General features: G+C 39.0%; 1 non-coding gene across 1 annotated transcript; it reads right to left on the minus strand.

Moving 5' to 3' along the window:
- Positions 1-16,199: 16,199 nt before the first annotated feature.
- TRNAK-CUU (transfer RNA lysine (anticodon CUU)) lies at positions 16,200-16,272 on the minus strand. The gene has a single exon. It is a non-coding gene; the product is annotated as a tRNA-Lys (tRNA).
- Positions 16,273-23,584: the final 7,312 nt, after the last annotated feature.

Consider the following 23,584-nt stretch of genomic DNA (forward strand, 5'->3'; position numbering starts at 1 on the left):
TGGTCTCACCCCCTTTTTCACTCCACCACGATTAAGTTGATTTACCCCCCCCCCCCGCCAAAAAAGGTGTGTTTCCTTGTGTTTAAAGGAGATTCCAAACACTAATGTTCACGTGTGTTACCTTCAGTTTTGAGATATAAGTATTCCCATAAAAATAATTCACTTTTTTCACTTACTTTCACCCTCCTCCCCCACTTTAAGTGAATTTTCCGGCAAAAAAATTTGTTTCTTTAATAGTAAAGTATCTTCTAAATACCGATTATCTTCAGTTTTGAGATATGTGTCCTCATGAAACGAATTCAACTCCTTTTCACACCCGCCCCAAAGATGATTCCCCCCCCAAAAAAACGCGTCGTTTTATTTTTAAAGAAGATCTAAATACCAATTTTCACATCTGTAACAACTTTAGTTTTTATTAGATGTAAGTATCCTCATACAATTAATTCAATTAATTTTTCATTTTTTTCAACTACGGCCCTCCCTTCATTGGATTTTCCGGGAATACCTGTTTCTTTACATTAACAGGAGATTCCAAATACCAGTTTTTACGTCTGTAACATTTTACGTTCCTGAGATATACTGTAGATATAGTCTTTCTAAAAATTCACCCCAGTTTGTCACTCTGTTTAACCTCCATTAATTAGATTTTCCAAAAACAAAAAATAATGTTTCTGTATTTTTAAAAGAGATCCCATATACTAATTGTTAGATCTGTAATATCTTCGGTTTCTGTGATATAAGTATCCTCATTAAAGATATTCAACCCCTTATTCACACTTTTCACCCCCCCCCCCCAGGGATTTACAGAAAACAAAAAAATACGTGTTCTTTTATTTTTAAAGGAGATTCTAAATATCAATTTTATATTTGCTAACTTTAAAAGTTTTGAGATATAGATACACTATTTTTTAAATACCCCCCATTTGACCCCCCACTATTTGGATTTTCCAAAAACAAAAATACATGTTTCTTTATTTTAATAGGATATCCCAAATACCGATTTTCAGGTCTGTAACATCTTCAGTTTCTGAGATATAAGGATCCTTATTAAAGGCATTCAACCCTTTTTTCACGATTTTCAACCCTCCTATTGGGATTTTCTGGGGGAAAATACGTGTTTCTTTATTTTTAAAGGCGATATAAGTACCAATTTTTACATCTGTAAACTTTTAAAGTTTTGAGATAGATACAATCATTTTAAAAATTCACCCCCCCCTTTCAACCCTCCACTATTTGGATTTTCCAAAAACAGAAAGTACATGTTTCTTTATGTTTAAAGGAGATCCCAAATACCTTTTTTCAGGTCTGTAATATATTCAGTTTCAGAAATATAAGTATTCTCATTAAAGACATTCAACCGATTATTCACTCCTTTTCACCCCTCCTTTTGGGATTTTCCGAAGACAAATAATACGTGTTTCTTTATTTTTAAGGGAGATTCTAAATACCAATTTCTACGTCTGTAAACTTTTAAAGTTTCGTGATATGATACAAATATTTTAAAAATTCACCCCCCTTTTCACCCCCCTTTATTTGGATTTACCAAAAACAAAAAATACGTGTTTCTTTATTTTCAAAGGAGGTTCCAAATTTAAATTTTCATGACTGTGTGACGTACCCACTTTGCCCACAGATGTATGACAAATTTATAACGTGGCGGGTCACTTTAATATTAAAATAAATAAATGATATGTCATTGTTTCTCCAGAAACAGTATCCCAAGGGCGCCAGTCTTCAAGCTTATGGCTTGAAAACAAAAGTAGATAATTAATAATAATAATAATAATAATAATAATAATAATAATAATAAAAATAGCTTGTCCTGACTGACTGACTGACTGACTGATTCATCATCGCCGAGCCAAAACTACCGGACATAAAGAAATGAAATTTTGGGGATATATTCATATTAAGATGTAGGTGCTCGCTAAGAGAGGATTTTTGGATATTCCGTCGCTAAGGGGGTGAAAAGGGGGGTGAAATTTTAAAATGAGTGTGTCCATATCTCAAAACTTTAAAAGTTTACAGATGTGAAAATTGGTATTTAGAATCTTCTTTAAAAATAAGGAAACACGTATTTTTTTGTTTTCAGACAATCCCAATAGGAGGGGTGAAAAAGGGTGAAAAAGGGGTTGAATGCCTTTAATCAGGATACACTACTTATATCTCAGAAACTGAAGATATTACAGACCTCAAAATTGGTACTTTTGATCGCTGTGAAAAATAAAGAAACACATATGTTTTTGTTTTTGGAAAATCCAATTAATGCGAGGGTGAAATGGGGGGTGAATTTTTAAAATGAGTGCATCTATATCTCAAAAGTTTTAAAGTTTAGAGATGTAAAAATTGGTATTTAGAATCTTCATTAAAAATAAAGGAACACGTATTTTTTTGTTTTCGGAAAATCCCAATAGGAGGGGTGAAAAGGGGTGAAAAATGGGTTGAATGCCTTTAAAGAGAATACATATATCTCAGAAACTGAAGATATTACAGACCTCAAAATTGGTACTTTTGATCGCTTTCAAAAATAAAGAAACACATTTTTTTTTGTTTTTGGAAGATACAATTAATGCGAGGGTGAAAAGGGGGGGGGGTGAATTTTTAAAATGAGTGCATCTATATCTCAAAAGTTTTAAAGTTTAGAGATGTAAAAATTGGTATTTAGAATCTTCATTAAAAATAAAGGAACACGTATTTTTTTGTTTTCAGAAAATCCCAATAGGAGGGGTGAAAAATGGGTTGAATGCCTTTAAAGAGAATACTTATATCTTAGAAACTGAATATATTACAGACCTGAAAATTGGTATTTGGGATCTACTTTAAAAATAAAGAAACAGGTATTTTTTCGTTTTGGGAAAATCCAAATAATCGGGGATGAAAAGGGGGATGAAATTTTTAAAATGAGTGTATCTATATCTCAAAACTTTTAAATTTATAGATGTAAAATTTGGTATTTAGAAATCTCCTTTAAAAATAAAGAAACACGTACTTTATTGTTTTCGGAAAATCCTAATAGGAAGGGTGAAAAAGGGTGAAAAATAGGTTGAATGCCTTTAATGAGGCTACTTATATTTCAGAACCTGAAGATATTACAGACCTGAAAATTGGTATTTGGGATCTACTTTAAAAATAAAGAAACAGGTACTTTTTCGTTTTTGGAAAATCCAAATAATGGGGGTTGAAAAGGGGGGGTTAAGTTTTAAAAAGAGTGTGTCTACATCTTAAAACTTTAAACGTTTACAGATGTAAAAGTTGGTGTTTAGAATCTCCCTTAAAAATAAAGGAACACGTATTTCTTTGTTTTCTCTAAATCCCAATTAGAGGGGTGTAAAAGGGTGAATAATGGGTTGAATGCCTTTAATGAGGATACATATATCTCCGCAACTGAAGATATTACAGAACTTAAAATTTGTAAATGGGATCTCCTTTAAAAATATAGAAACAAGTATAGTTTTGCTTTTGGAAAATTCAATTAATGGCGGTTAAACAGGAGTGGCGAATTGGGGTGAATTTTTTGAAAGACTATATCTACAGAATATCTAAGAAGCGTAAAATGTTACAGACGTAAAAAGTGGGTATTTGGAATCTCCTGTAAGTGTAAAGAAACATAGGTGATTTGTCTTTGGAAACTCCACTTAAGGGGAACTAAAAGGGAGAAATTTTAAAATGAGAATTTCTACAGTATATCTCAAAAAACTTAACGTGTTACAGAAGTGAAAAATGGTAATTTTTTATTCTATTAAAAATAAAGAAAAGTGTATTTTTAGTTTTCGGAAATACAACTTGGGTAGTGGGGGGGGGGGAGTGACTGAAAATGGTGTTGAATTATTTTAATTAGGCTACTGATATCTCAAAAATGAAGATGTTACACACGTGAAATTTTATTTTTGGAATCTGCTTTAAAAGTAAACAAACACGTATTCTCGGAAAATCCAATGAAGGGGGTTTGGAGGGTTAAAGGATTGAAAAAATTAATTGACTTAATTGTATGAGAATACATACATCTAATAAAAACTAAAGTTGTTACAGACGTGAAAATTGGTATTTTGATCTCATTTAAAAACAAAGAAAAGCGCGTTTTGGGGGGAAACAATCTTGGGGGGGGGGAGTGAAAAGGAGTTGAATTCCTTTCATGAGGACACATAAATAAAAAAATGAAGAGGTTAGAGTGGTGATAATTGGTATTTAGAAGATCCTTTACTATTAAAGGAACAAGTACTTTTTGCCTTAATATCACTTTGTGAGGGGGGGGGGAGGAGTGTGAAAGGATGTTAAAAAAGTGAATTATTTTTAAGGGGATACTTATATCTCAAAACTGAAGGTAATAAACGTGAACATTGGTATTTGGAATCTCCTTTAAACATAAAGAAACACGCCTTCTGTTAATTTTTGGGGGTTGGGGGTAAATAAACTTAACGGCGGTGGGGTGTAAAAGGAGGTGAGACCAATTGATTTTACTGTTCATAATGTACTTATAAGGAGCCTCCGTTGCTCAGGCGGCAGCGCACCGGCCTCTCACAGCTGGGTTCCGTGTTTCAAATCCCGGTCACTCCATGTGACATTCGTGCTGGACAACATGGAGGCGGGACAGGTTTTTCTCCGGATACTCCGGCTTTCCCTGTCATCATTCATTCCAGCAACACTGTCCAATATTTCATTTCATTTGTCACTCATCGATCATTGCCCCAGAGGGGAGCTTCGGCAGCCGGCACAATTCCTATTGTCGCCGCTAGATGGGGCTTTATTCATTCCTTTTCTCCGGATACTCCGGCTTTCCCTGTCATCATTCATTCCAGCAACACTGTCCAATATTTCATTTCATTTGTCACTCATCGATCATTGCCCCAGAGGGGAGCTTCGGCAGCCGGCACAATTCCTATTGTCGCCGCTAGATGGGGCTTTATTCATTCCATCCCTGATCCAGTCGAATGATAGGAAACAGCCTGTATACTTGCGATGTACTTATTCTGATCATAAACCGATCATTTTTAATCTTTCCTGGGTTCTTTTTCAACAGTCATATTTTCCTTCGGAGAACGTTCTTAGATTAGAGTAGATTCTCCTGGCATATAAATAAAAATTTAAACACATTTGAAATAAACGATAGGAATGAGATTGGCCGTCAAATTGTTCACCTCTATAACAAGGTCAATAATACCCGGAGGTATGTCATTCGTATCGCCAGAAATCCCGCACACTTGCCTACGCGCAACAATGGTGCTGGTCACATTATCAGCAATGACAATGGCAGCAGATGTAATTTACCGCCAAGTAGCGGTCTTGCATATTGCTGTGGGCTCCAGAATATATAATAATAATAATAATAATAATAATAATAATAATAATAATAATAATAATAAGAACGTAAACAAGCCTTCTCAGAGAGAATGAAAGCCTATTGGAAGAACAAGAAGAACCCAAAGAAAGCTTGATTGAGTTGTTTGCTTAACGTCTTCCATTATTGGGAGAATACGCTAATAATAATAATAAGAAATAATAATAATAATAATAATAATAATAATAATAATAATAATAATAATAATAATAATAATAATAATAATAATAATAATGTTCTGGACCGTCGTCACATGTGCGGACCACGCTGGAAACGGGTCCTGGACGGCTAATGACTAAGAATGCAGTCCGGCCGCGGGTTCAGTAGGCTACCGCCAAGGCACCCAAGACGACACCACGACAGATCCCCTGAAGGATTTGAACCATATTAAAAATGCTTATAGGAAAAGATGGCAAATATTTAGGGACCCAACTAACTGGGTGGAATACCTGGACCTAGCCCTGGAAGTACGAAATCGATTGCTGGAAAGAAAGATTGAAAAATGGGAGGAAACTTGCCGTAATCTATTAGAAAACGAGTCAGGTCGCGAATTTTGGCGGATTCTCGCAGAAAACGAGTCAGATCGCGAATTTCGGCGGATTATATATCTAAAACAATAAGCATTCAATTATAAATTTCAGTATAATACCGTAGCGAAGCACGGGTATCTTGCTAGTAATAAATAAAAATACGTAATGAGACTCAAAAAAACTCCCAGGGGTGGGGTGAACGGAACACAAATCATTAAGTACACTAACTTGGAATTTAAGGATCATTAATAATCATTTCATAAAATACAAATTAAAACAGCTATTTATTAAGATGAAAACGTGACGTAACGGCGTATTAACGAAATCTGAACTTACGGAAGCAAAAGAAAAAGTGAATGAAATTAACTCTAAGAAAATGAACTGTTGCGCGAAGACTTGCAGTAACTTATGCCATAAGCTCACCAAATGTAGACTCTGTTGTCTTGAAGCTGAAGATGGGTGGATCTCTCGTACAGGCTGCCTCATCTGTTGTTGGATTCCAGTCCTACATCCACATTTCCTGTCTTTAACACTTCCTATTGTACTCCTTACATAAAGTCGTAATGAGTCCTAATTTTAAGTGCAAAACCACCATGGGTTATGTTCATGGAGAGAATACCTTCGTATTCTTCCGTATTACGGAACAGTAGCGTAGCTAAATTCATAATAAAAGCTCTCCTCCCCTATACCAGTCAGAACCGGTCTCCCGTTGACTACCTCTCGTCATTGAGATAACAAGTCCCAATGAGAGTAACTTTTGAGTAGAATATACTCAGATGCGAAGTGAACTAAGTTAAAATCTTCTCCGATGTGTAGACGTAGAATCGTAGTAAGAGTATCTTCCAAGCGTGAGAATCAGAATCAGAATGTCCGAATCTCCGAATACTAATCTGAATGTGAGTCTGAATGAGAATGTCCTCTCCAGCCCTTGTCGGTGGTATTTATCGGTTCAAAAGTCTCCTTCCATCATCCATATCACATGGTCCAGTAAGATTCGAGGTCTCATCCCTTCTCCTTTATATAGCAGTGCATCCATCACGTTGCTTCATTACGTTCATTCACATAGGCTGAACTTTCCCGCTGAAATAAAGCGTCCCGAAGCTGAGTTTGAAAAGTGGGTGTTAATAATATATCAACTGTCTCTTCATGAGGTGGAGAGGGTAATATCTCTCGTAACCTCGATGACGTACTTTTCCTGGAACTGGGCTGAAATTAGCCTGCTGACTCTGGTCACCTCACAACGGCTATTGGAAAATTTACTGCAAGTTATAAATATGCGTGATGTTGAAATACTTTACCCAATAATTTGTTCGTTCAGAATACGTTATAGCCGCGATACAAAGAAATGAAATGGTGATTGAAATGGATGATAAAAACCCTATATATACATATTAATTTTAAAATGACCTATCAGTGATTAAATATATACATCTTATCAATTAAATATATAGTTCAATAATTAAAAATATACAGTGATGTCCCAAACATCACAACTGTAACATCTTCAGTTTTTGAGATATAAGTCTCCTCATAAAAGGTGTTCATACACTTCCCCCCCATTTTAACCCCCCTTTATGGGATTTTCCGAAAACCAAAAAATACGTGTTTCTTTATTTTTAGAGGAGATTCCAAATACCAACTTTTATTACTCTAAACCTTTAAGTTTTTGAGATATAGATATCCTCATTTTAAAAATTAACCCCCCTTTTCATCCCCTTAGCGACGGAATATCCAAAAATCCTCTCTTAGCGAGCACCTACATGTTAATATGAATGTATTCCCAAAATTTCATTTCTCTATGTCCAGTAGTTTCGGCTCGGCGATGATGAATCATTCAGTCAGTCAGTCAGTCAGTCAGTCAGTCAGTCAGTCAGTCAGTCAGTCAGTCAGTCAGTCAGTCAGTCAGGACAAGTTATTTTATATATATAGATTAATACGAAGGGATACTTCTGTCGAAATGAGAGATCCTTATTCTGTATTCTGTTTCCCTTCACACACGTGATATTGCAATAGCATTTCAAGCTCGTTATTTTCCATGAATTTCGCTACATTTTCGCACTTGTCGCAAAATAAGTACATTTCTCTTTAAACTGGCCTTGCCGCTTTAATTCTCTGTAATTTGTGAAAACAAGAAAAGCAGAAGCATATGATTCGTTAATATATCTCAAAATCGCTTCAAAACATATCTTGTCGCGCTTATAGTTAATGTGGAAAATATCAAGCATCTAGGAATGTCTTTTCCCCTATCCTCACGACTGAGGAAAGATTTCTCCTTCATATAAGAACCTCTTCAATCAATCAATCAATCAATCAATCAATCAATCAATCAATCAATCAATCAATCAATCAATCAATCAATCAATCAATCAATCAATCAATCAATCAATCAATCAATCAATCACCATTGATCTACATTTAGGGCTGTCGCCCAGATGGCAGATTCCCTATCAGTTCAAGGAATTTGAAAATTTATCAGACATCTCCCTTGGTAAATTATTCCATTCCCTAACTCCCCTTCCTATAAACGAATATTTGACCCAATTTGTCCTCTTGAATTCCAACTTTATCTTCATATTATGATCCTTCCTACTTTTAAAGACACCACTCAAAGATATTCGTCTACTAATGTCATTCCAAGCCATTTCCGTAATACTACTCTTTTGTCGGAAATCGTCAGAACAAATCGTGCAGCTTTCCTTTGGATCCTTTCCAGTTCTCGTATCAAGTAGTCCAAACACTAGAACTACCAGGTATATGCATAAGTTTTTGCCAGTTTTTGTGTAAAGAAAACGCGTAATTTTCAAGGGAAATTCATTTGTTTATTCAAAATATTGGCCATCGGCTTCTACACACTTCACCATTCTTTCAGGTAACTTATGAATACCATGCTTGTCTTTTGCGGCAAACCATTCGTCGATCCATTTTCCAACTTCCTCGAAATAGCTGAAGTGCTGCTCTGCGAGCGCGTGTCCCATTGATGTGAAAAGGTGATAGTCAGATGGCGCCAGGTTGGGGCACTACGGCGGGTGCGGAAGGATGTCCCATCCAAGCGATTTCAAGGTGTCTCCCACTGATTTTGCTGTGTGAGACGGCGCATTGTCGTGTAACAAAATCACTTTGCCACGTCTTCTGGCCCATTCCGGTCCGCTTTCGATCAATGTGTGATTTAAATTAATCATTAGTTGGCGATAGCGTTCCGCCGCGCTTCAAGAGTTCATAATACACAATACCGCTCTGGTCTCACCAGACACCAAACATTGTCTTCTTGCTGAAGCGATTTGGACTTGGCGTTGAAGGACCGCCTTTCCAGGTGACAGCTATGATTTTCTCCGCTTCGGGTTTTCAAAATAAGTCCACTTTTCGTCACCCGTCACAATTCGGTACAGAAATGATTTTCTTTCGTGGCGTTGAAGCACCATTTCACAAGTGACTTTGTATTTTCTATTTACCGTTCATTCAAATCGTGTGGGACCCATTTACCGACCTTACTGATCTTCCCCATTTCTCGTAAACGTCTGCTGATTGTTTCCCGTGGTACAATTAATGCTTATGCCAATTGCTGTTGAGTTTGAGTTGGATCATCATCCAGAGCACGCTCTGTCTTTAACATTGAAATCACCATGTTTAAATTGTCGAAACCATGTCTCACATGTTCTAATCGATGAAGCGTGCTCACCATATGTTTCTACCAGCACACGATGACTTTCTACAGCCTTCTTCTTTTTCAGGCACAAACGGCGAAATGATCACTGAACGATACAGCACAGACGCTAGTGTTGGGCGGACTCAACTTATGTGTGTTGGTAGGTCAATGTCATACGAACAAACTGACGTATTTTGGGAATTTTTCGACTATACAAACCACTATCTGATCTGTAGTGAACTAAGTATCTGTAGGCCTAGGATAGAGAAAGTGAAATCTCCCTGTAAACGAATAAGGGTAAAAAGTCTCCAGGACGAGGGCATTAGACAGAAGTACATGGAAATGATTAGTGAAAAGTTCCGAACAGTGGACTCTAAGCAGATTCAGGATATAGAAAGAGGATGGAAGGCATACAGGGACACTGTAGAAAAATTAGAAATGGAATGGCTTGGAACAACGATGTGTAAAGATGGGAAAAGGCGAACATCACGGTGGAATGATGAAGTGAGAGCAGCTTGTAAACGTAAAAAGAAGGCTTATCAGAAATGGCTCCAAACAAGGCCCGAGGCAGACAGGGATTTGTACGTAGATGAAAGAAACAGAGCGAAACAAATAGTTGTTGAATCCAAAAAGAAGTCTTGGGTAGATTTTGGTAATAACATGGAAAGGCTAGGTCAAAAAGCACGGAAAACTTTCTTTACAGTAATAAAGAAAGAAAGGGAGGAAAAAAAGGAAATGAACAGTGTTTTGGATAATTCAGCTGAACTCATAATAGATCCCAGGGAATCACTGGACCGGTGGAGGGAATATTTTGAAAATCTTCTCAACGTAAAAGGAAATCTTCATGGTGGTGTCGCGAACAGCGGAGCTCATGGGAAGGAGGAAAGTGATGGTAAAATCACGCTTGAGAAAGTGGAAAAATGTGGTAAATAAACTCCATTTTCATAAAGCAGCACGAAGAGATGAAATTAGACCACAAATAGTGAAGTATAGTGGGAAGGCAGGGATGAAATGGCTTCAATCAATAATCAATACTGATCTGCATTAAGGACAGTCGCCCAGGTGGCAGATTCCCTATCTGTTGTTTTCCTAGCCGTTTCTTAAATGATTTCAAAGAAATTGGAAATTTATTGAACATCTCCCTTGGTAAGTTATACCAATCCCTAACTCCCTTTCCCATAAATGATTATTTGCCCCAATTTGTCCTCTTGAATTCCAACTTTATCTTTATATTGTGATCTTCCCTACTTTTAAATACGCCACTCAAAGTTATTCGTCTACTAACGTCATTCCACAATATCTCTCCGCTGACAACTCGGAACATACCACTTAGTCGAGCAGCTCGTCTTCTTTCTCCCAATTCTTCCCAGCTCAACCTTCGCAACAATTTTTAACGCTACTCTTTTGTCAGAAAACACCCAGAACAAATCGAGCAGCTTTTCTTCGGATTTTTTCTAGTTCTTGAATCAAGTAATCCCATCGAGGGTCCCATACACTGAAACCATACACTAGTTAGGGTCTCACCAGAGACTTATATAGCCTCTCCTTTACATCCTTACTACAACCCCTAAACACTCTCATAACCATCTGCAGATATCTGTACCCTTTATTTACAATCCCATTTATGTGATTACCCCAATGAAGATCTTTCCTTATATTAATACCTAGATACTTACAATGATCCCCAAAAGGAACTTTCACCCCATCAACGCAGTAATTAAAACTGAGAGGACTTTTCGTAATTGTGAAACTCACAACCTGACTTTTAACCCCGTTTATCACTTACTATTGCCTGCTGTCCATCTCACAACATGCCCGGCTCCATGGCTAAATGGTTAGCGTGCTGGCCTGTGTTCACAATGTTCCCGGGTTCGATTCCCGGCAGGGTCGGAAATTTTAACCATCACTGATTAATTTCTCTGGCACGGGGGCTGGGTGTATGTGTCGTCTTCATCATAATTTCATCCTCATCACGACGCGCAGGTCGCCTATGGGGTCAAATCGAAAGACCCGCACCTGGCGAGCCGAACATGTCTTCGGACACTCCCGGCACTAAAAGCCATACGCCATTTCATATCTCACAACATTATCGAGGTCACGTTGCAGTTGCTCACAATCTTGTAACTTATTTATTACTCTATACAGATTAACATCATCCGCAAAAAGCCTTACCTCTGATTCCACTTCTTTACTGATATAATTTATATATATAAGAAAACATAAAGGTCCAATAATACTGCCTTAAGGAATTCCCCTCTTAATTATTACAGGGTCAGATAAAGCTTCGCCTGAGGTATATTTTCTAGAAATATAGCAACCCATTCAGTCATTCTTTTGTCTAATCCAGTTGCACTTCATTTTTTCCAGTAGTCTCCCATGTTCCCCCTATCAAATGCTTTAGACAAGTCAATTGCGATACACTCCATTTGACCTCCTGAATATAAGATATCTGTTATATCTTGCTGGAACCGAACTGCGTGCTATCGAACCAGTTATTAATTTCTCAAACATGTCCAATATAATCAGGAAGAACGCCTTCCCAAAGCTTACATGCAACGCATGTCAAACTTACTGGCTTGTAATTTTCAGCTTCATGTCTATCACCCATTCCTTTAAACACAGAGGCTACTATAGCAACTCTCCATTCATTTTGTATAGCTCCTTCAACCAAACAATAATCAAATAAGTACTTCAGATATGGTACGATATCCCAACGCATTGTCTTCTACACATCTCAGTAACAGTTCCCTCTGTGGTTCTACCTAGAGTGACTCGTACCGATTTCTCACAGACACCTGTCCTGAATTCTGATCCTGAATAGAGCCCTTAGCCTGCAATCTCCTTCGCCTTAGAATATTAGACCACCTGTCCTCTACAATTCCCCCCTTTCCTCCCCCTCCCTCTTTTACACCTACTGTAACCTGCAAATTGTTTGAGAGAGGCCTATATTCCTTCCTGTCTTCTGTGAGAATCCTTATTATCTCCCTCAAACTCTCTAACTCCTCCCTCATACCCCTCAATGCCTCGCCACACAGATTATTATTAGTACTATGCTCTAATAGCTACACACACAAAGATACACACGAATATAGCAGGCAAGGTACGGAACTATCTAAATACGTATAGCGTATCTACACTACAATTCTCAGCTGAAATGTGCTTATATGACTTTTTACCGCTGGTGGATTACTATTATTTTCCCTACTATGCGGGGCGGAGAATAAAAGTGTCCTTAAATGCTGAAAAATAAGAGGTTGTCGACAATAATTTCTGTCAAAACTACACCGGGGGCTTGAACTGCAATATCATTGGAATATAGGAATTTCATTATTAACTTTTACTCGATGAATACATTTACACAACTACCATGTGCATGTAGCAACAATCGTCAACAATCCAAAAACTGTTAAGTACCGTGATTATCCAGTGAAATTACGGTGTATTATTTTTTTAACTTCTTTTTAAATCGAAGTTTACAGGCGTATCGTGTTATTTAATGTAATAAATTATTACCTTAGTGATAGTTTGAACGGATATCTGTACCAAATACAGTAGAGACAATACGCGACACTTACGGATTTAGTCTTGTTAAAATGGGAGACAAGTCAACGGTGGCGCTCCTAGTGACTTGACCTGAAAAGTCGCGCTAAATTCAAATATCAATGGAAATGCATATACGAAAATGGATAAATCAATTACGTCTAGAAAGAAAGTATTATTGAGGTATTAACTTCGAAGTTGCTAAAGCAATTCTGGATAAATGGATGAAGAATTATTTAAAAGGTTATTATTTAAATACTGAAATTAGACATATAAACAAGATGTGAAATGGACTGCTGTGAAATGACTTGATCTTTCATTTATGCATTACTTTTCTTGCTTTAGCATTCCTGCCTGAACTTTTACGGTTATATTTGTGTTTTTTTTCTCATTTAAAAAACATGGTATCATCACATTAAGACACTTGTCAATAAAAATATCGGCACATTCCTTACACACATGATGCAATGAATTAACATTTAAAAGCTGGACAATTTTCCTCTTCACATGAAGCCTACTAACAGAAAGAAAATCTATAAAATCCCGGCTTTAATCTGAGAAAAGGGATAAAAGAAAGAAAAGTATGAAAATGTTGTTAATAGTGATGCTTTGAGGAATATTTACGTACAATTAGAGTAAAAATATAACATACCCATGGCCTTATAGTCGAGGATTTCTAAAGTCGCTGGCCTGGAAATGATCTGAACAGATCTTATAATTCTTATATAAGCGTAACGTCCCTTCTTTCTTCTTATCCGAATCACTTCTGTGACATTTCAAAACCCACAGATCACACCTAAAACACATCGGTATTGAAGGTCAACTGCTGCATTATACAATAAAATATGCGTATTATATTTTAAGCCAGTTAAAATATGGGTCGAGCAGGTCAGAAGGTTATGAAGTACTATAAAATTATCTTTGTCACTGGAAGAATATATATGCAAACACAATATTACTTACATTTTCTTGTCACGAGAGAAGCGAAAGAAAGAACGCGCATTCTTCTCTAATTTAATAGTTACATCAGCCAAACACAGCACATAGGCCTATCTTTCCCCTCATGCTGAGAGGAGATATCAAGTAATGGCACACGTTACTATTAATTATGTCAACTCACTGAAAACGCATAAATAACACCAAAAACTTTACACACAAATACACGTGCTTTTATGACAGAATCAGTAGTTCTCAGGTCTACCCGCTAGAGAGAGCTCTAATAGCTGTCCCTCGATATCTCGCTGAGTGTCGCGTATTGTCTCTACTGTATTTGTCTATACGAAATACCGGAAAACTTGTGGCGGACGTTACAATGAGTTACAACTCCTTATGATAATTTGCCCTTGTAAGTATTATACCAACGAACCTACAGATATTTCAAAATACTTGTTTAAAGTTAATATTATTACCCAAAGTATTTCTTAAACCTAAATTCGAAACAAGGTACACCTAGCTAGCCTACTTAATCTAGAAAACGTAATCTACGGAACACCAACTGAAGTACTTGTTATAAAATTCAAATAAATATCACTACTCCTAATTTCTACCAACAAGCACTAAACACCACTATATAAATAGCACTAAATGGATCACACACACACAAAAACAATTTCAATAGGTTTTAACTACTTTATCACTACAATAATGCAAGAGCTCTCTCAACAGCCGACCGTTCACAAGTGTAGCCAACAAGGGCTTCATAGAGTAATATTAGCATGAAGTGTTAGTAAGGTACCTTCAGATTGGACAAATCTGTAAGTACGTCTATCTGTAAGCAAGGCAACAGGAAGGATTGCAACAACTAACGAGGTATCTCATTTATTAGTATACCAGGCAAAATATGCACTGGCATCTTGGAAGGGAGGACGCGATCAGTGGTTGAGAGAAAGTCGGATGAAAACCAGTGTGGTTTCAGACCACAGACGGGCTGTCAGGATCAGATTGTTAGTATGTGCCAGGTAACTGGAAAATGCTCCGAGAGGAATAAACACTTATGTTTATGTTTCGTAGATCTAGAGAAAGCATATGACAGGATACCCAGGGAAAAGATGTTTGCCATTCTGGGGGCTGTGGGATTAAGGGTAGATTATTAAAATCAGTCAGAGGCATTTATGTCGACAATTGGGCTGCCGTGAGAATTGATGGTAGATTGAGTTCTTGGTTCAGGGTACTTACAGGGGTTAGACAAGGCTGTAATATCTCAGCTTTGTTGTTCGTAGTTTACATGGATCATCTGCTGAAAGATATGAAGTGGCAGGGAGGGATTCAGTTAAGTGGAATTTTAGTAAGCAGTTTGGCCTATGCTGACGACTTGGTCTTAATGGCAGATTATGCCGAAAGCCTGCAGTCTAATATCTTGGAACTTGAAAATAGGTGCAATGAGTATGGTATGAAAATTAGCCTCTCGAAGACTAAATTGATGTCAGTAGGTAAGAAATTCAACAGAACTGAATGTCAGATTGGTGATACAAAGCTGGGACAGGTAGATAATTTCAAGTATTTAGGTTGTGTGTTCTCCCAGGATGGTAATATAGTAAGTGAGATTGAATCAAGGTGTAGTAAAGCTAATGCAGTGAGCTCGCAGTTGCGATCAACAGTATTCTGTAAGAAGGAAGTCAGCTCCCGGATGAAACTATCGTTACATCGGTCTGTTTTCAGATCAACGTTTCTTTACGGGAGCGAGAGATGGGTGGATTCAGGATATCCTATTCATAAGTTAGAAGTAACAGACATGAAAGTAGCAAGAATCAGTACTGGTATAGCCAGATGAGAACAATGGCAGGAGGGCACTCGGAATGAGGACATTAAGGCTAAGGAATGAACTCGATGGATGAAGCTATACGCATAAACCGTTTTCAGTGGCGGGGTTATGCAAGGCGAATGGAGGAGGATACGTTATCTAGGAGAATAACGGACTCTGTTATGGAGGGTAAGAGTAGTAGCCGGAGACCAAGACGACGATGTTTTGACTCAGTTTCTAATGATTTAAACATAAGAGGTGTAGAACTAAATGAGGCCCAGCACTAGTTGCAAATACAGTAGACGATTGCGGCGACGTTTAGTAAATTCACAGAGGCTTGCACACTGATCGCTGAAACACATAACGGTCAATAATGGTGATGTATGTGTATGAATGTATGCAAAAAATGATCGCCCAACGTGGGGCTCGAACCCACGACCCTGAGATTAAGAGTCTCATGCTCTACCGACTGAGCTAGCCGGGCTTGCACAGTACTGTCTTTGATACACTGTGAAGATACACATGGTACAGTGTGTTATTTTTGTTTTCTTTGAATTGCCAGCTAAATGACTCAGAACGTGTAGACTGGAGGGGAACGTTTCTTGGCTTCCCAATACTGAATTGTAAAGATGGACCTGTTGGGCGTACGATCTTTATCCATTTGAACTCTGATGAGCGGTGAGTCCAATCCTTTTACATTTAATTGTCCTTCCTCATACTCTCGACGTTATTGACAATGATTAAGAATATCAGTTAGTGTGATTAGCTGCTACCCCCGAAGGCCCGGGTTCGTTTCCCGGCTCTGCCACAAAATTTGAAAAGTGGTACGAGGGCTGGAACGGGGTCCACTCAGCCTCGGGAGGTCATCTGAGTCCCACCTCAGCCGTCCTGGAAGTGGCTTCCCGTGGTTTCCCACTTCTCCTCCAGGTACCTAACTTAAGGCCACGGCCGCTTCCTTCCCTCTTCCTTGTCTATCCCTTCCAATATTCCCATCCCCCGCCAAGGCCCCTGTTCAGCATAGCAGGTGAGCCCGCCTGGGGGAGGTACCGGTCATCTTCCCCAGTTGTATCTCCCGACCCAGAGTCTGAAGCTCCAGGACACTCCCCTTGAGGCGGTAGAGTTGGGGTCCCGCGCTGAGTCAGGGGGAAAAACATTTCTAAGCAAATTTAGAAAGAAGATTTAGTTATTCATTTTGTCTATTGATTTATGTGTGAAAAATAAAAAGGTGCTTCTGTATGTGATGCTAGGAGTTCGTTAAATCTTTAAAGTCATAAACATCCGGGCCCGAGTCATGATTAAACTATATCTAGCAACATTTACATACATATTTATATATTTTACAGAGAGTACTGGTACTTTACATTCTTGAGGTCGTTAAGGCACGTCTAATTTTAGACGGGGGGTGAGTGGAAAAGTTCCCTCCTCATTCGGCAATTTTAGTGCCCTCAGCAGCCATGAGTGAGCCCGAGCCACAGTTCTCACTTTAGGCAGATGGACAGTAGCCTATACCTTTGCCTAGTATTGTGACGGGGAACATGTAATGGTATCAACTCCAATAATGTTGAGCAATCCACTCCATTCGCCAGTGGGCATTGGCACATCTGCGGTCGAGTGCAATGTCCTCATATTCATAGTCTCACAAAAAGACTCGTAATCGGGCGTAGACAAAAAAATACCCAAACCTTTGTAGCTGATCCATTTCATGAACCTTATTTGCACTCTTTCCAAGTTTTGACTGCTGAGAAGGTAGCCACACTTCGCAACAGTATTCTAACGACGGACTGATTAGAGTGCAAAACAAAGTTATTAGAGTTCTAGAAGAAACTAATTCGGCGCAGTTTCTTTTCAGAAAGCCAAGTACTTTAAACTAGTGATGGGATTATCGAACACAAAACAATCGCTTATTCGATTATTTCATTTTACTCGATTATTCCATTATTCGATTATTTTCCATTATTCATTCGAATCTGCGTTAGAATGAATGAAGTAATTGAATAGTGAATGCTTTCAAAATAATCGAAGAACAGAACTTAGAAATTAAATGTTTGGCTTTCGCAGATGATCTTGCCCTCTTGACTCACAACCGAGAAAATGCCCAAATTATGCTGAATACTCTACTTGAGATCGCTGAGAAAACGGGTCTCAAAGTCTCATATGAGAAGTCGCAATACATGTAATATGGACATCAAGGGGAGATACACTTAGAAGTGAAGCATGGGACTGTAAAAAGAAGTGAGAAATGTAAATATCTATGGGAATGGATAGAACGTAACGGATTGGATAAAGAGGTGAATAGGGCAAGAATTAGAAGACTATACTAGACTTAACTAAAGTTGGCGTCTGACAGGTAAGGTTGGAGGGAGGAGCACTGCACGTGCCATTTCACGATGTTGCCACATTCCAGCATTCCTTTCTACATACTCTTACCCCTCGCTTCCGGCTCACTTGTTTCCTCCTTCAATCTGACCACTGTGATCTCTTGTAGACTACCTGGCCACGCGGTGTCGTCCCATTTGCGATCACTCTTATACAAACAATCAGGTCTTATCAGTGACAGTGACAGGTTTGGCAACTCCCAGCAAGACGAGCCTCCCAGAGGTTTTATCTCCATGACAACCGCAGTCGCCCCACCCTCGTTTCCATGGCAACCACACAGCCACTCCCTTTATCCCGCCTCGGCAGCAAGTAAACGGACCTCCCTCTACGAAATGTCACAAGCCATCTCTTATTATTAGCAGTATAGAATTAGCTTACAGGTTAACCCAGAACAGATACAAGAAAAGAGCAATGTCTTACAAGGCGAAATTTAGACAATACAGCACAGTGGAAAAGCTTGAGGGTCTCTACGCTTCAGAGAGCCTGACAATGAATAAAAAAGGGTGAGCTTCAATATCTTGAAAAAAAAAAGGAGAGGAGAATCTTAAGGAAAATTTTAGGACCATGGAAAAATGCTGATGGGGAGTAGAGGAATGGAAAAAATGATGATCTCTACAAATACACAGAAAAAAATCACTGTTACCATGCGAAAGCGAAGGCTAAAATTCTCTGGGCATCTAGAAAGAATGGATAAGAAGCGGCTAACTAAGAAAATATTCAAGTAGGCTACATCACTAAACTGAAAGCTTCGACGAAGTGGGTAGAAGAGGCAAAAAGAGATGCAATAGGAAATGGACTTACAATGGATATGATTCACAACAGAAAAGAATTTAGAAGCCGAGTGGACAGCATTAAGACATTCCAGGAGAAACCACCAAAATGTAGACCGAAATTGGTCATATCTGAGAAAGAAAAGAAGATTAGAAGTGAAAGGATGAAGAGGTTCTGGGAGAAGAAGAAGAAGAGAAAGCGTTAGGTTCAATGCGGTCCATAGGCGGCTAAATTCGGAAAGAAGAAGAAGATGAATCGATTTTAAAGTGATGTTATTAAGACAGTTAATTCACTCATTTAGTTTCAACATTTGAGGATACGTTTGGAAAAAGGCGTATTTCTATTTTTCATAAGAGTTCATCTATTCGCTTATTTCAATCGATTATCCATCCGACATACTTACATCGATAAATTGATTCCTGACGCATCCGACACAACTGAATGTTATTTGAAACTCATCCGATCATTTATTCGATTATCTAAATAATCGGATGGAGGTTATACGAATATTAAAAATATTCAGTTATGCCATCACTACAACTGAATGATATTTGAAACTCATTCGATTATTTAATTCGATTAATTATTCTATTATTTTAATAATCGGATGGAGGTTGCTCGATTATCCCATCACTACTTTTAAACTCTTTCTTAAAATTCTTGTCTAAAAGTTCCTCGAAAGAAAGACCGTAACAGTTTGAAAGTGTCACACCAAGATGGTTTGTTTCATTCACACGAGCTACTTGAGAATTGCATGAATGGTAAGGCTACTACTAACATGTTTTCATTCCTCCCCTGAAGGGGGAGGCGGGCCTCTTAGACGGTGACGCCGTCTCTCAGGCCGGGAGACTTGTTACGGTGAAGGAGATGCTCGGAGAAGATGAGTGGGTTGGCGGCCGTGGTCTATACCAGGAACTGCCCCGGCATTCGCCTTAGTGCAGGAGAATACCACAGACAACCTTTCTCAGGATAGTCGACGGTTGGGGCCAGCCGTGAGGTCCAGTCCTCTCCCATCTCCCCAATGCAGAGGCGTAGAGCCACGATAGAGTCGTGGCCACCCCTCCTCTGCTCGGTTGGGTGGCCAGAATTCAGACCTGTTGGACCACGGAGCAGCCGTGGCCACTTATGGACCGAGACCCACTCTGCATCTACCGACGGAGAGGTAATTTACTGGTTCCAATTTACGTGAAAATGTAATTGCATTGCATTTTTGAAGTATTCAAACCAAGTAGCCACTTTTTACACCAGTTACTTAGGAGGTTTAAGTCGGAGTGTAGCAACTTACAGTCCAACTCACTATTCATCACCTTAAAGATCTTTAGATCGTCAGGATAGAGAAGGCAATTACTGTGTTGTGTAAATGTTATATCATTTATGAACAGGCAAAGAAAAGAGGGCCCAGTAAAGAGCCTTGGGGGACCCCAGAAGTAGGGTGTCTATGTTTGGCTCGATAACGACGCACAATATGAAGGATGGGATCGGTAATCACTGTATATTATATCCTTCATTCTGATGGTTCTGCAGCTCTGCAGATCGTATTATGAAGCGGCGCTTGATCTGGATGTTACGAAAGGCGCTACTCACACGGCTGATCGTGCTGCAATGGCACTTTCTGGCCAGTGAGGAAAGCAATGGCAAACTACCCCACTCCTCACCTTGCCTAGTATGCCTCATTTTTGCGTCATCACTGGATTTTGTGATTTCCTTAAAATCGCATAAACTTTGGTTATGCTAATTGAGGATCCAACCCGTCTGTGGGATGACCTAATAGATATGTTTCACCATGTTTTACTGTCTTTGTAACTCGAGGAACCACTGAGAAGGTAGGAGTCTTTTTAAAATCGGGGTACGGGTAAGTACATCTCTGGCTGAGCGGATCAATGTAATCTTAGATCGGCTCTCATCGCATTTCATCATGATGATCATTCCAGGTGGGATACGTCCCTGCATTGGTTGGCCTTTGCTTTAAATTCGGCGGTTCATGAATCTCACAAGTTCACACCTGCTTCTCTGATGTTTAAATTTGTTCCTAACACGCCGCTCTCTAACCTTTGGTCACTTAATGATGTATTACCAGAGACAATAGATCCCGATAATATTAGAGATCTATGGAAGAAGGCTAAGGCCAATCTTAAAGTGTCCCATGAAAAGGTTAGGGAAAGATATGATCGTGGACGGAGATCAAGTCATGGTTAGAAACTTTGTTCCCACGGGCAAGCTTGCCCCCAGATTTCATGGGCCATGCATTATATTGGATTTTTTGACGCCAGTTACACTATTAGTGATCAATCCAGCCACAGAGAGGATCTTTAGAGTGCACCTCTCTCAAGTGAAACCTGTATGATTGAAGTACCTTTTTTGCCATTAAAATTTTAGCAGGAGTTTGAAGGTTATACTGTTTTGGAGGCCTTCTGCCCCAAATTATTTTATTTAGTTATATATATGATCTGTATGTACGATCTTCCCCTCTGGTTTTCCTGCTGTCTATTCCTTGGTGGCCATTACCAAGCCCCCGTCTCCTGCATCTCCGCACTATTGGCACACAAGAACTTTCCACGCCGCCCGCCCCTCTGCATCACCATTAAAGATCGTACTCTCAAGTCTGCAACAACACTTCTCTGTCGCCGAGATCTTACTGTTTCAGTGCCCCCTCAGCCGTTCGCCGCCGTACTGCAAATGCAGTGGGGTAAGGGCCCACTCCACTCCCGTGAAGACTCCCGGTGAACGGCGCGCCGGAGTGCATCTTCCCGGCAAAGGCTGAAGTGCGGTGCCCCTACCGCCAATTCATCTGGGGACTGTACATATACTTCTAATCTGCGGCGACCATCACCACGACTACCCCTCTCATAGTACCGGGAGAGGTGTATCTGAGAGTACTCGGGGGGTCCGGGCGACCTTCTCCTGGGTATCGGCAAGCGGCGGCAGGTCTGGCCGTCAAATCTATCAACATGTATTTAACATTCTACAACTACAAGGACAATCTGAATCTGCAGTTAATGTTTTTTTTTCTACAAATCAACGTTCAAAAAACTTTTTTCTCTTCAACTGAAAATGTTTTCTCAAAATTCTTCTGTGTCACCCCCAGGAAGGACATTTGGGGGAGGGGAGAGGTCTGTACTGGGAGGTACACCCCAACGTCGCGCATTCAAATTCAGCGCCTAAATGAACTCCTCTATTGGTAAAACAGTGAAACTGAAACTACTCCCACTTAGAACTTTACTCAGAAGATGTCACCACAGAAATATGATGCAATTTTGTTATTGTGCTGTTTCCTAACCTGAGTGAATTTCTCCTAGTTTTGTTTGCTATACATCAAGAGGTTTGAACATTTCTCCACAGATGACACTACCAAAAACTATGATCACGCACCCTGGTGCAAAATGTAAGAAGTTATAATTTAAAGAAGTTTTGTATTTCTAGGTTTTTGTAACTGATTGATGCTCATTTATTTTTGGGTTGACAATATTTCCTTTTTATTTCCACCAGTTTTGAATCTGGCTAATCAATAATTTCTGTAATTAATTTTCCACCTATCACAGGCTTCTTGTTCGATTCTGAGTGTTACTTTTGAATTTAACCAATGAAATTGAGAGGGTGTGGCGGGTTGAGTCCTGAATGATCTCGAACCTTCCCTGAGGGTTTATAAACTGCGGCTTTTCACGTTTCTTGGCCAATTGATTGTCATCTTTCTGAGTGTGTGCGTTAAGCGGGAGGCGGGCGGCTTCTTTCGTCGGCAGCTAGAACATCTACAAGATAATGGCTACATAACGTTATTCCTTCTTGCTAACTCCGCAGATAACCCCGGAACAGTTTCTATCCCTAATTTCCTAATTCCTCTTCCTATAAACGGACTTTTATCCCAATTTGTCGCCTTGAATTGCAACTTTGTGTTCATATATTTGTTATACACTTCTCTACTCTTAAAAACTCAAGTCAAGCTATTTGTCCATTAATGTAATTGCACTTCATCTCTCCGCTCACAGCTCGGAACATACCGCTTAGTAGTAAAGCAGCTCATCCCCTTATTCGCAGTTCAAACTTCGTAGCGTTTTCGTAGCACCAGGTACCGGTATTCACATGTCGGAAATCACCGAGAACAAGTTACGCTGCGTTCCAACGTGGAATAACGTATGTTGCTTTCGAATTAGAAGAAAGTATCATGCAAATACCTTTAAGTTTCGACCCACCCAATATAATACAGGGTGGTCACAAAAAGTGTGAACCGGGTATATGAGCGTTAGAGGGTTGGTCATACTGATAAATATCCCGCGCCGTGATCATTTTATCAGCTGTTGAGCTTAGCCAATCAGATCGCTTCGTGGGCGAGTTCAAGTCGGCTTTACGAGGCGGCGTTGCTAAATCTGAACGTAGCTTTAGACCGGTTTAAACGAAAAAATAAAATAAAATAAAATAAAATTGAAAGAACGGTATGGATAATGAATTGTGAGAAAATGAAATACACTTATGACCTAGAAAATATAATACTTATTCGATGATGATGATTATTATTATTATTATTATTATTATTATTATTATTATTATTACATAACATACATACATCATCATTATAGACCGTTATGCCTTTCAGCGTTCAGTCTTGCAAGCCTCTGTGAATTTACTAAACGTCGCCACAATCCTCTATTTGCAAC

The sequence above is a fragment of the Anabrus simplex genome, chromosome 3 (genome assembly GCF_040414725.1).
Source record: "Anabrus simplex isolate iqAnaSimp1 chromosome 3, ASM4041472v1, whole genome shotgun sequence".
In the NCBI taxonomy this organism is placed as follows: Eukaryota; Metazoa; Arthropoda; class Insecta; order Orthoptera; family Tettigoniidae; genus Anabrus; species Anabrus simplex.